The sequence below is a fragment of the Podarcis raffonei genome, chromosome 3 (assembly GCF_027172205.1).
Source record: "Podarcis raffonei isolate rPodRaf1 chromosome 3, rPodRaf1.pri, whole genome shotgun sequence".
Taxonomy (NCBI): domain Eukaryota; kingdom Metazoa; phylum Chordata; class Lepidosauria; order Squamata; family Lacertidae; genus Podarcis; species Podarcis raffonei.
In genome coordinates this window covers 50,154,103-50,169,114 of record NC_070604.1, presented here as the reverse complement: position 1 = coordinate 50,169,114, position 15,012 = coordinate 50,154,103, and the positions used below count along the sequence as shown (strand labels likewise).

The window sequence follows — 15,012 nt, the reverse complement described above, 5'->3', positions numbered from 1 at the left end:
GCCTAGCAGAATTGTTATTAAATTAAACCTCTAAATGAGCAGGATTTCACTTAATAAAATAAAATAACAGTCTTGCGGGCACAGCGAAAACTAACACGTTTATAATGGTGTCAAGCTTGTGTGGAATACAAACTCCATTATCAGATGAACGTGGCTGAACTGGGTAACATGGTCTGGGGATAAGCCACACGGTTAACAGTGAACCATGAAGATGTTGGCCTACTGTTGAATTATGTGAGTGCCTATTGCTGTGTCTCTTGACCTGATGATGTTCCTCTCAAAGCTGAAGTAATGGTGGGTGTGTGACAGAGTCTGGTGGCTAGATGTCCCATTAGCAATCAATATGCAAAATAATAAATGGACCAATATCAGAAATGGCAAAATGCCACTGTGGGAGCATTTGAATTGACTTTGGAGTTGACATCCTAGAGCAAAGAAACTTCAAGTGAGACTGCAACATGAAACCCCTGAATTATAATACCTGAAGAGGTTCAGTACTATCACTTTAGGACTGAACTGAGTCAATGGTGGGTTTTTGTTTGTTTGATTGATTGCTTATGACATGGCGTGTGTTCATTTGCTTACCGATGCCTGCGTGCCTGGGATATCAACACCTGTTCAGTGACTTGCCAATTATACAATTATCACTTTCTGCACTTTTCTGCATTTCATTTCCCTCCAACCTCACTGTCTACAATGCCCCCACTACCACACACCCTTAAATCGTCATCAATCCCTGAATTGATAATGCTAGTAGAATCACAGGTCACTCAATTGGAGAAGGCTGTCTGGAAGTTACAAAGAGGCAAATCACAGATTCTGGGAAATGGTACTGACCACATAATGTGTGGCATTTACATCACTGATGGCTTCTGGTCTGAAAACTTGTTTGTCAAATTGTGGCTAAAACATGCAAAAATGTCAACGTTTTTCTTTATTGTTGCCTTGAGGTAGACACAAGACACTTGGAAGCAAGTTTCACTGAAATAAAATGGGATTTCCAAGCTAAATATGTTTGAGATCAAGGTGTTCGATATAGACTCCTTTGTTCTTTCCTTTTTTTGCCATGTTTTGATAAATTACTACTGTGGTGCCATGTTATTATTTGTGCTTTTGAGGACAAAACACTCTCACAAAATATGCACTTCAGGCACACAGCTTAATGATAGGAGATAAACTTCCTTTCAAATCATGTCTTTTAAATTTTTTGCAGTATGTGAGGATCTTATGTTTAATACCCACAGCACATTAGAAAAAGCAAACACACACAACATAATGCACAATGGACCATAACCACCACAATAATTAAAGAACTCATGCAAGTTTAAGTGCTATACTCATGGTAATGATTTTTTTAAAAGAAAAATAAATTTCTCAAGTCTTTAAAGCCACTCTGTTTGTTACAAACCCAAACTGGAATATACACCCATTATTAAAGGGGGGGAACTATCATGTAATTAATGTTATCTGAATAATATTTCTGCCACTTCAGAGAATGCAATTTTCTTCCCAATAATCTTTTCAACACATTAAAATTCAGAAGATCAAACAATCCATTTTTATCCTCTTAATACAATGATAGAACACCTCCTGTCTTAAAAGCCTGTGCTTGAGAAACAAAGAAATGTTTCATTTGGTTCTCAAAAGTAAAACTGACACGCTGCTCACGAAAGGTTGATTGGGTTATAATTAAATATTCTGACCTTATTTCTTCTGCAGCTTTCCAAGAAATCTAGACTGGTTTTACTTCTTTAGTTGTCTACTGTTGTAGCAGGAGTCTTTTTTCCCAACCCATTTCATGTTTGATGCAGTAAATTATTCACTTGTTTAAATTTTTAAAAGGCTGTATACAAAGTTTTCTGTCCTGTAGGGCAAGGGCTCTTATGGTAGCAGACAGGTGGGTTTTAATCTTAGGCAATGGAGGAATTGGACTCCACAGCTGTGCTAGCAGAAACTTCATGCGCAACAGATTGTACAATTTGCTGCACATCAATTTGCTGCTTACGCATTCTCTTGCTGGCAAAAAACATTTTGACATTAGATGCAACCTAATATATGTAAACTTCACAGAGAAGATGTTACAAGACAAAAAAAATGTAACTTCAAAGAGAAGAAGTTTTAAATTCTGTTTCTTTTAAAACCAAACAGGCATTGTATGTTTTAGGTACTTCTGTCTCAAGGGACACATTCCTCCTCCTCTCAATACTTTCTCTATTCTACAGAAAACTTATGAGAAGAGTAAATGTAAATGTGCCAGTTTTCCTTGCTTTGTAATTTGGTCAATTAACAACACCTTAATGGTAAGAAACAGTGGAAAACCGTTACTTAGTGCAGGTGCGGCACCCCCCACACTAAAACCCAATCCCCATAAAGCTATAGAATGGCTCTTTCTATGCTCCTTTCATTCATTTGCAATACATTCCTTCATATTTAGAAACCTGTTCCTGATCATCTCTTGTGCTGGCCAATCAACTCTGGTGATGATAATCATCCCTAAGGTTTCAACCCTGTCTCCATGGGTAAAACAACAAGCTTTTGAAATAATCAATTCCAGTATGGGTGGCTTACAGAGGGTGGAGGACTCCTCTGAACTTCTATTTTTTTATTTCATTTCCCTTTGAATAAACTCTAGCAGGTCAGGATTCCCTCAGAAATGCACTGAAAGTTTTACAGCACTAGAGCAGGACTCTGAAGAGCCTCTCCAAGCAATCAGATCAACCTGAGCCAAATAGATGCATCCATTTGCAGGCTGCTAATGGTTCTTCTCTGAGGTGGAGGTACTTCGCCCTCCTTTTGCAAGCACCAGGAGAAAGCAACAGGAAGCACAATCTCCCCCATCCTGGCATGGCTATCCAACGAGTTCACTGTTCAGCTTCCAGTTTCATCACTGCCAGATATAGACATAGAGATATATAAACATTTCAGTGAAAGGAATAGTGGCAAATGACTCCAAAAGCATGTTCGGTTTTAATTCAGGGGTGGTACTGGACCCTTTTTAATGCTAGGGGGGCAGGGGAGGAGAGGAGAGGAGATTTGGCTGACATCATAAAGGGGGAAGGAGAGAATCTTGTTTCTTCATGGGCTGAGCTGAGCCTTTTTATGGTTGAGGGATAGAAGTGTCTACAAAAAAAGTTTTTCCGTGAGCTGGACTGGGCCTCGTTTATTTATTTATGTTTAATGTATTTGAAAATATGATATGGGCATATACAAGAGCACTAACTACCATCTGAGATAAGAACAATAACTTATCATAATTGCTTCAAATAGAACAAAAAATATGATCAGTACTTTGAAGAACACCAGATATTCATCTTGTTTCTCAGCCCCAGACTACTGCATTAGCAGGGCACAGTTGTTCCCCCACTTCCAGCTGCAATCTCACTTTGAGCGGGGAGGTGGAATGGTGTATTGACTGGATGGTCAAAAGGGAGAGGAATTCTGAGCTAAACAAATCCCTGCTTTTATAAAACTTTAAGATACTTTGTGTGAATGTCTAAGGGCCCGCAGCAGCAGAGTACTGGAGAAGCTTGTGGAACTTGCTGCTATAGTATTTAGAACTGATCCTATGGTGTGTGTGGGGGGGGAATCATTTTTCTAATATTTTAACTTAAATAAAATGTAATAGTCCTGAACCTAATATTTACTGGAGTGATATACTCTTGTATATGTAGTGGTAAACTATACTGAAGAGGCATGGGTTAGCTTCAGTTACTAACATAATCCCAGTTACAGATAGGTAGCCGTGTTGGTCTGCCATAGTCAAAACAAAACAAAATTTTTCCTTCCAGTAGCACCTTAAAGACCAACTAAGTTAGTTCTTGGTATGAGCTTTCGTGTGCATGCACACTTCTTCAGATACACACTGAAGTATCTGTGTATCTGTGAAGTGTGTATCTGAAGAAGTATGCATGCACACGAAAGCTCATACCAAGAACTAACTTAGTTGGTCTTTAAGGTGCTACTGGAAGGAAAAAAATTTTTTTGTTTTAACATAATCCCATTCATTTTAATGATAATGATAATGATAATGATAATGATGATGATTTATACCTTACTTAGAAGTAAGTCCCATTGTATTCAATTAAGTGGGCATAGAATTGAACGCTGCACTTCCAGGTCCTAGTACAACACTCTTAACCATTACATTTATACAACTGCAGGTGATCATTTAAGATATATGTTTTCTGTTCGTTTTTATTTTTAACTTGAGTTCTTGGCATGGTTTAGGGTTGGCACTGGGGGAGTGCAACCTTTAACAGCTGAGTGGCAGGAAGCAATTATTATGAATGGAAAAGTGCATTGCATGAATTGGAAGTGAACTATTTTGTTCGTTTTCTAAAATGAACATTCCAAGCACTGGTGGTTCATTTATTTTATTCAGATAAAATGTCTAACATCTTTTCTACTGCCTACAAATTGTGAGTTTCCAGCAAAGCGTGTTCTCCTTCATGGAGAGCACGTGTTGCGCTGGGGGCCGCCAGGACACTCCAAAGTTGAGGGCGGGCTAATTGTTCGTTGGCCAATGATGCGATTGGGGCTTCCCTTGTTGTTGGGAAGTTAATGTTGCCATTTGTTGATTGACAGCCAGAAATGCTAAAACTCCTTGCACGAGGCTAGCGCTTCCTCTTTTCGACTGTGCATCGGATTGCCCGTCCCCCACCTCCCTAGAATTAGGGTTGTTCACTTTGACCTTGCTATGCCTGTCATGGGGTCGTCTGCTCTTGGGGCAGGGGCCTGGTAGGAATTTTGTCCATCTGGCTGATTGGCTGGGGCCATTTGGTTTTTGCCTACTGCGTAGCAAATCGTCACAACTTGTAAGGTTGCGGTTAGGCATTGGTTCTATGGTTTGGTTGGTTGAGGGGCATGGACTGGCTGTGCCTGCCCCTCTAATGCTGCTGCTGCAAGGGATTCCATTAAAGGAATTGGGGGCTAACTATTGCTTGTCCACTCTGTCAAGGGGGCTCGGGCCATAGCAATGAGCTCCTGGTTGCATTTGGGGAGGGCTGAGGGCAGGTTCCCTGCTCCGCGTTACCCCCAAGTGTATTCCCCTATTCTGACTTTCGCATCGTGCGGAATGTCAGTCTGTCCCCCATGGTGGGGGCAGATAGTCGCAACCAATGCCTAAGCAACCACTCACAAATTTGTATTTCAATAAAGTTCTGGCCAAAATTATGCCAAAAATCTTAAAAAATTCTGTGTGATGTGTGAGTTATTGGGGTGGCCCTGGGGACCTCAACATGCAACTAACTCTCTCTCTCTCTCTCTCGTGTGTGTGTGTGTGTGTGTGTGTGTGTGTGTGTGTTTAAAACAGGATTGAGGGAGCATTACCAAATGAGCAGAGATATAAGTTTCTGTTCACTACTGAGGAATTATGACATAACTGCATGTATACTCATGAGAGCGAACATAAGACTAAATCTCTGTTAAGTGCTAAGTATTAATAAAACTGCAATGTTTAAATGTCCACTGTTTCTTTGCAAAGAAGAAGGACAGAGGGGAAAAACAGAACAGATGGAGGCAACAAGTCTATTCGCAAATCAGAGAAGCAACTGTGACAGCAAGGTCCCCTTTGGAACCAAAGATTTTTTTCAGCTGAGGAAGTTACTATTTGTAAAACTGCAGTGCTTAGGTGTCCCCAGTATATTTCCAAGGGGAGAAGTACGGCAGAAAACCAGAACCTGGCCATGCCCTGTGACCTCATTAGCCACACCATGACATTCTAGCAGCCCCACTAGGTTTAGCGGGCACCAATTTATTTTTCATTTTTAATTAAATATAGCACATATAAGGAGGTATAGTTACATAATAAAGCAGAATGAATTTTAATGTTTAAAGTTATATAATCTAAAAAATTAGCACCTCAAACTTAATGTGAAGGACCCCATGTGGAGAGCCATATGCTCAGCAGTCCCTTGGAGATGCTGATGAAGAATCTCAAATGTTCCCACACAGCACCTGGGAGAATTAAGTTAGGGCCTCTTTCCTTTAAGTTTCAACATCGTCCATTCTAATCTTACTTCACTTCCATTTTTTTTAAGCACCAAAAAGACTTTTCAGCCCTTCACAATTCAGTAACAGTACCTTTTCCTCCTGTTCTTTTCCTAATTCTAAATGCTTAACACATTTCTGGGGTAGGGGTAGGGGTGGGGAGAATCTTCAAATTCTTTTGTTCCTTCTCTTCCAAAGATTGATCCTTGTGCTTCATTGGGAGAGGGGGAAAAATCACATAAATATGTAAGTGTGTCTCCTTATGCCCATAATAGTTGACTTAATAAGTTTCTCAAATGCCTTGAGAATAAATGTGTCATAAGTATGATACGTTACATCATTTTTCTGACACTAACAAGTGTACTCCCAAATCATCTTGACACATTCCACACAGAATTCACACCTGGAATACACGTTTGGGGTGTGTGGAGGGGTAAATTTAGTTCTCCAGCAACATATAAATGATGGGAAAATGTGATGCACCCACAACTGAAGAAAGGGGTCATGACCCTTACTGAAAAAATTATCAACTCTTTTGATTGTAAAGAAACTATTTCCTAAGAAAGGCTCTTGTTTCAGCATCCAGGTTTGATCATGTTTAGAGGATTTATTTTATTCAAGAGTTAACTCAAAACTCATAACCAAATGTGGGAGTTAAAAAAATTGCCTTCAGAGAAGAGTAGCAGAATTATACATTGCTAAAAGCTACTTTACTTTTAAAAATTTGTATATGCCTTCACACATAACACAACATGAAGACAGCCTAATAGGCTTCACTATTCCATTAGGTATTACATGCTCATATTAATATGTCACAAGAGACCCTACCCATCTCACCTAAGCTTGCCTGTGGAAAATACTAAATGCAAAGTCAGAAATGATTGGATTCAGAACCAAGATGGCAAGCTGAATGTTTAAGTGTGCATCCCTCCTGATCTCTATGGGTAGATTGTTTGCCATGAAAAAAAGAGGACAAAAAAGGAGTGCTTAGATTTCCATATAAACCTTTGCTGCCTATATAATCTTCCTAGTAGCTACTAACAATCCAGAACTATTAAAAGCCAGTTTTGCACCAAATAATTATTCCTGGATAAAAAGCATGTTCCTCAAGCTATGAGAAGTAGCCTATACTCTAAAAAGGGGCTTAATTAAATTATATACTTACAAGTCATACTGACAAAGTATGGCTGTGGGACAGAACTATAAGAATTGTATTATAAAAAAAGCTTCTGACCAATCTCATCTGTGTATCTAGTAGATCATTCACAACTTAGCATATGCCTCATAATAGAAAGAAAGGGTTTTGTTTTTTATTCGTTAACCTACCATCAGATGTGTGGTGAAGGATGGTAGAAATATGGCTTTTCTTTTCCAGTACTATACTGAAGGATTCTCAGGATTATTTAATTGAATAACCAGGAAGTTATCAGCCCCCCCCCCCCCGGGTTTGGATTGACATCCTATTTGCTATTGTGACTTTATGTCTGCTGGGTCACATCTTTTGAGATGGCTAAGTTAGGGCATGTGAGATGGCCTCCTCTGTGGTAGCCTTCACGCTACGCAATGCCCACACCTCCAAAATTGTTCAGCTTCTGTTGGCAGGCAATGATGTAACTTATTCCTCAGGCTTTAGGAGATGGGGGAGTGTATTGTTATGTGATGCTGTAATGATGTGCTGCTGCTTTTATGCTGCTACTATTTATTGTGGATTCTGGTGCCACCAAACGCACAGGCCCTTTTGGACCAGGAAGAGAACAGAATGGGGGTGGAAAGGGATGAGGCAGGCTTATGTATGCCCTGCCAATGCACACAGGAGCCAGGAAGGGAACCCTGGCACAAAATGGTTGCCGCCTGTACTGCAATTTTGTATTTGACTCAATCACTGTAACCCACCTTGGGTGAAGGGTGGGTAATAAATTATACGTGTGTGTGTGTGAAATTATATATATAGCAAAACAAAGTACTCCACTTTCACCTTGACTGAACCTTTAGCATATTTCTGATTCTGACTTTCAGAACCATATCAACAAAATCATCTATACTTTTTTTAAAAAAAATAAACCTTCTGTTAAGACTTTTTTTCTCCATTTCATGGCTATCTATTTCCCTGTCTATTAGTACTCTGTTTTCCTAACATCATGGGTGATGTCTGAAATGTTTTTAAAATCTACAAAGGAACAGACATAATTGCATGTAGTTTCATCTGAAACACAAAGATTAAACGTGAACAGGGAGCTGAACTAGAAGATTTATCTGACACTAGAAAACAGAATATTTGTATCTTTGGGAGACTGTGTAGAATTATTTTATACTTCTTAAAACAATAGCACATTGCTTAAAGTACGTTGTTTCTGACTAGGGAGGGATAAATCTGTCAATTGCAGTTTCTCATTTTTACAATCTTAAATTTAGTTCTCCACATCAGTTTGAGATTTATTTATTTTTAAGTCCTCATGAAAATTCATCAGCAAATTTGTCTGAATATGCACAATATCTGCAATTTTGCCTAATATACATATTCTGGCAAAGCCATTTGCCCTAATATGATGCCTTTTAATATTATTTTCACCAGATTATGCATTTTTATGCCCACTTCATCATGGTATATGCATTTTTTTACACATTACTTGGCTGAAGAACTACACTGCAAAATTCAGAGAAATGGGGATTTTAAAGGTTGGTGGTGATTCAGTTCACGGACTATTTCGGCAAGTATGAATTAGACAGGTTCAAATTTGAATGTGAACTGCATTGAATCATTACTAGTTCAGACATAAAATTACTGCCATGGAAAAATAGACAAATTAGAAGGAAATAAAATCAGGTAATGTTTGCTAGCTTCTCCCCCCAAAAAATGAGGCACACAAATTGGAAAAACAAAACAAAAACCAAGGCTAACTCTATAAAGAGCCCCTGTGGTGCTGGAACCATAGGATAAGGAGGAATTAAGCTGACAACCCTAACATTTACTGTGATCCAATCCCATCTGTTCAAGCTATAGAAAATGTTGAAGATAGTCCTGTACTTCCCAGAAAGGATAAAATTGCTTTTGGATACATACCCATTTGTTTCCTATCAGTATTTTCTTCTTTCTTAAAAGAAAAAAGCTAGAGGGGAAAGTAGCAAAGCAAAGAAAAAAAATTATTAGGGAACTGAATGCTCACTTTATAGCAGGGGAAAGCTAGACGGGAAGAATCTGATAAATCACTACTTAACAAACACTCAGAAACTCCTAGGGTACTTAGCTTGAAATTTACTGTAGAAAGAAGATGACTGCAGTAGAATAAGCGTATCCGAAGGCTGCAGAAGGAGATGGAGCACTCTGAGACACTCCAGAAAAAGAAACATACCATGTATAAATCTTTTAAAAGTTACAATTTGTTTTACAGATGGTAGAAGTTTCACTGTTGCTCTAGATAGCAAGCATATGAAAAGATAGCAGAAAATCCCAAAAAAGAAAAGCCGAAAGCTGATCATATGCTTTCACCAAGAGTTTGTTGTGTTTCTTTCACCTTCAGGGTTTTTGCAATGTCGTTGCCAATTATAACAAGACTGGGCCATATGAGGGTTAATACAAGCTATAATACAGTGGTACCTTGGTTCTCAAATGGCTTAGTTGTCAAACAAATTGGCTCCTGAACACCGCAAACCCGGAAGTAAGTGTTCTGGTTTGTGAATGTTTTTCGGCAGCTGAACGTGGCTTCTGATTGGTTTTTGAACAGTTTCGGAAGTTGAACAGACTCCCGGAACAGATTAACTTTGAGAACCAAGGATTTGACTATGCCTCAGATCCCAAAGTATATTTGTTTCTCTTCACATAGATCTTTCTGTGAGGTAACTTGCAGGTGAAATTAATTTCCAGACCCAAGAAAAACAAAATCTCATTTCACATTAACTCTGAAACCAATTGGCTCACACAAGTGATTCAGGTTTGATCAGCTCAACCAGACAAAAGTTGTTGTAATAGAGCCAAAACAAATAAATAAAGTGGAACTGACAGACTCTTTAGCATCTACAATACTTTGCAACAGGGATGGTTAACCTTCACACCTCCAAATGTTACTGAAGTACAATTCCCATCATGTTGGTTATCTTGGCTAGGGCTAATGGGCATTGGAGTTGATCATCTAGACTGTCATGCATTCCCAACTCTTGTTCTACAAGCACATGCATAACTAGAAAGCAGGGAAAGGATGGAAGTAAATTCTCCTACTATTCAGCAAGTTTGGGCTCAGAACTGCAGGTCTTATCTATCCTAGAATCTAGGTCATTCCAAATTATGAAGGGAAATAGGAAAAATCCAGAAATGGCTTCCGTAAGTTGAAACACATTTCTACTTATGCTATGCAGACCAACAACATTCCTTTGTTTACCCTGTCCTGTCGCAGTGTGCTATGTCCTATTTTGCAACACTTCAAAGAGTCCATTGGCCTATAAAGCTCCTTGTGGGCACAAGGAGAAATTGGGGGGGGGGCAGAATCCAGGACCCTAACTGAGTCTCTCACTTCCCAAGAGGAAAAAGAAAGGGATGCTATTGGGAAAAGTTCAGGTCGTTCTTTTTCTTATTTCTTTATTTATTGGGCTACCTAGAGGAGTTTGCTGGTAGGGATTCACTAGAAATAGCCACTCTCTATGTCCCACCTGGCTATGGCACCATCCTTCATTCCCTTCCTGCTGGATTGGAGAGGATAGTTTTACCATACCTGTGTTTTTCCACATTGGTAAGGAAGCACTGTAACGTTTTTTCATTGCATGGGCAGATACTTCAGATGAGTGGTTTCCCACATGTATATATGGTACCATTAAATATTTGGTTACTCTCATACCACTTTGATGTCCTGTAAGATAGCACTTTGCGTATGTTCTTACATCCTGTCAGTTATAACGAACACACCAAGCTAAATATATATATTTATATATAATTTTTGGTTGGGCTAGTTATATTCTTAACATGAACATGCTTCATTCTGCATCCTATATACAGTATACAGTGTTGGTGCATGCATCATGTCACAGGAACATGCAGGGTTCACAAGATGGTGCAAGGGCAAAATAACCAACTCTCTGTGAAAATATTTTTCCTAAAATTAAATCAGTAGTAACACAGATGTTTGAAAGCATTTTAAAAGCATATGAAATATGTCTGAAGAGCCTTTGTCACACATTTTGTTAAATTGCAGCCTTAAATGATAACATTAAGGTAACTGTTCTAGTAATGACAGATGCCACCTGCATACAGCTCAGAATTGATCTGTGAAGAATGGATGGTCTCAAAATCACCAATTCTTCATGCCCTGGCACACTCCTGGTGCTATTGCTGTGAGCACCATGGGTCCTAGAGTCTTTCCTAAAGCCTGCACTCCACATGTCTCAGATTGTAAAATCCACAAGTTGAGGAATCATGAGGCAGCCCCTGTGACAGATTCATAGCCGTCAACCTTCCCATTTTTTGCAGGAAATTCCCTTATTCCAGCGCCGTTTCCCACCATTTCCCACTGCTATCCCGGATTGTTAGATATCCCATAGACTGTTCCCAGGACAGGTGAGGCTGCTGATCCCTTATTTTCAAATCTGAAAGTTGACAGCTATGGACAGATTAAGCCTAGCACAAGTCCCAATTTGGTCCATGAGGCTGCTTTCCTCATAAACAGCCACCTTTCCCACCCTTGACATCATATGCGATGTCAGGTGCCGGCCGGTAATGACATAGCCTTCAAGTACACTCCCGATTGCTCCTTGGCAAGCACAGCTTGCTGTTGCCACAGCAAATCCCAATTGGGAACTGCATAGTATAGGCAATCCGTGCCCAAAGCACGCTTGCTGTAAGTGAAAATCAGCTGATCAGCACTCACAGCAAGTTGCTTGGGATCAAAGTAGGGCTTGCTATAAGCACAAATATTCATTTGCATTGCCAGCTGGAATTCAAACCAGAAAGGCAAAGGATCTTCCTTTGCAGGCTCAACTCATAACAGAAAAAAATGTTCCTTTGCACCACTGGGTTGAACTGAAGCTGGCAATGAGAATGATCTTTCTCTAAAGGCACAGTTTAAGCTGCAACAGTAAAGCAGAGAGAAAATACTTTGGGCCATCTAGCGTTAATTTGATCTCAGGTGATGGGCAGGTGGGTGGTATCTAGCAATAGAGTAGCTCAGAGCAGGAGCATTGATTTCAATGGGTCTATTCATAGTAGGACTTCATTGGATATCACCCATTAGTGCTGATCTGTGATCAATCTGCCAAACACAGATTGCATCAAAGAAAAATAAAGCAGCCAGAACTGTGGAAAAGCAGGTACTTTTTAATGACCGAAGATGAAGAATTACCTTGTGATTAGAGCAGCCTGCCACACCATGGCACCAACCTATCTTCTTGTTTACACTAACCTTGCTTGCCAAAAAGCCCACCTGCTGTGCTTCAAGCTCCAGGGTACTGTAAACTAATTACAACATGTCTATCATATGCATACAGAGTGCAAGTGAACAACTTCACATTCAGCTAACCTAGAGTGGAAAACAGCAGCTTGACACTTCAAGCCTTCCAACTGAAACTATAGTATTTAATATTTTAATGTATTTTCCCCTGTGGATTAGGAAGCAATGGATATGAACAATGGGTGACATCGGATAGATCTGACAGCATCTTGCCCCCAAGAGCGCCAAAAACCTGTAGTAGCGTTGCGTAGCAATGACCGCCGTAATTTCCAACAGCCAGGATTGTGGTAAGTGCTATTTAATGCCATCAGTTCACAAAGTAGGTAAGGCTGCCGGGATGTCTAGATGAACAGCCTGAAAGTGGGAGACGGAGTAAAAAAGGCAAAAGCCCACTTTTCCCTCAACGTACAACTTCTGCCTTCCACAGCAGACACTCACACTTATTTCTGATGTCCACGCATCACAATAGCTGCAAACATTTAATCTTTTAGACTATATAATGTATGCATTTCCTAGAAATAAAATAATGTAACATTTTTACAATTCCCCACACATTTCTAAGTTTGTCCCTTAGGTAAAAAGTAATACATATGCATACTCCAGAGTGGACACATGTGCTACTGTAATACTAGGGATGTCCTCCAAAAGTAATATGGCTCCCAGTACGTTTCTGAGCACAATTCAAATTGTTGGTGCTGACCTTTAAAGCCCTAAATGGCCTCGGGTCCAGTATACCTGAAGGAGCATCTCCACCCCCATTGTTCTGCCCGGACACTGAGGTCCAGCACCGAGGGCCTTCTGGCAGTTGCCTCACTGCGAGAAGCTAAGCTACAGGGAACCAGGGAACCAGGCAGAGGGGCTTCTCAGTAGTGGTGCCCGCCCTGTGGAACACCCTCCCATCACATGTCAAAGAGATAAACAACTACCTGACATTTAGAAGACATCTGAAGGCAGCCCTGTTTAGGGAAGCTTTTAATGTTTAATAGACTATTGTCTTTTAATGCTCTGTTGGGAGCCGCCCAGAGTGGCTGGGGAGGCCCAGCCAGGTGGGTGGGGTATAAATAATAAATTATTATTATTTTGATAAATGTTTCCCATGTCATTGCTTAGTTCTGAGAATTATTGATGGAAGCATTATGTAAGTCATGGAACTATTTCAATGACTTACATAATGCAAAAATGTCCCCCAAAGCTGTCCATTTTATCTCTGCTTCCATTAAAAATTATTGATCTTTTACAAGCCAATTTCAGTCATTTGGTTTATATTTGTCTCACTGACAATACATCAAGATATATAATTTTTAATGCTCCCAACATGCCTTCAGATGTCTTCTAAAAGTCTGGTAGTTGTTTTTCTCTTTGACATCTGGTGGGAGGGCATTCCACAGGATGGGTGCCACTACCGAGAAGGCTAAATTAGTTATACTAAATTAATTATACTAATTATATAAATTATAAACTATATAAATTAGTTATACTAAATTAGTTCCAAGTACTACTGAAAATTGTTCCTACTTCCTATATTTATGAGTTACCCAGAATCTACTGCAGCAAGTAGGCCACTAGAATGGTGCATGGATTTGCCACAAAGCTAGTGACACTATACATCTGAAAACCATTTAGAAGACATGCAGAGAAGCTAAATGTCCTATTGTGCTGTGGCTATTGACAGAATTTTAAAAATGCTGTGTAAGTAACACTTCTAAGGGTTTTTCTCCCCATTATACACCCATTATGGAACAATCTTTCTGAATTATTTGCAACAACAAAGCTTGCACAATTTATTAAACCGTTTGGCAGTGTGTCATTTCCAAATGTCTCCAGCTAACAACGCAATTCATATTGAATGGGCCAAGACCTGAGCTATAATACTCTCCATTAGTTTTCACTGAGAAAGTCTGAAGGGTGCTGGAAGGCTGTAAACAAAATATTAAAATGCATGAATGCCTAACATGGTAGACCGTATAATCTTGTGATAATTGCATCCATTAAAGATGAGGCATCAAAACTGCCACCTGCTCACCTGCTAAAGACAAGCAAATCAGAACCATGTGGATAAAATTTGAAGCTTGCCCAGTCGATGGACATTTTCAAAACACCCTGTGTCTAATTTTAGCTCTTATTCTCTGATAACTCGATTTCATTCTCCAAATATTCTAATTGCTATTTATTGAGAAGACCAATATTTAAATGTAGGTTAGAATCCAACTATTCCCTAGTTTGCCATAAAAAAAAACCACTATGGCATTTAAGCTATATTAAAAATATGTTTAAAATTGCATGGGTAACTTTTCTAGTCAATTGCAAGATTCCCCCCCCTCCTTTACCACATGAGTACTACAAATCTGTATGGGGCCTAAACAGTTCATCAGCTGGAAATATATATGCATGATATATAATGTGGGCCAGTCTTAATGACAGCAGCAGGTCTTTGAGGCTATAAGAAAAGGTACTTATTAAAGTGTGAGCCTCTCAGCCCATTAGCAATCATGGCCAACTTCTTCAGTTTAAGGGACTGTTCAATATCCCTGGCCAAGATGTTCTGTCCATGTCATTAGCACACCCATATCCATCTGCTGGAATTATTTCGCTC

The 15,012-nt window shown here is 39.6% G+C and overlaps 1 protein-coding gene across 5 annotated transcripts in view; it reads right to left on the bottom strand.

The window, feature by feature from the left end:
• Positions 1 to 15,012, bottom strand: part of GRIK2 (glutamate ionotropic receptor kainate type subunit 2) — a 439,072-nt gene that overhangs the window by 113,825 nt on the left and 310,235 nt on the right. The window lies entirely within an intron of this gene.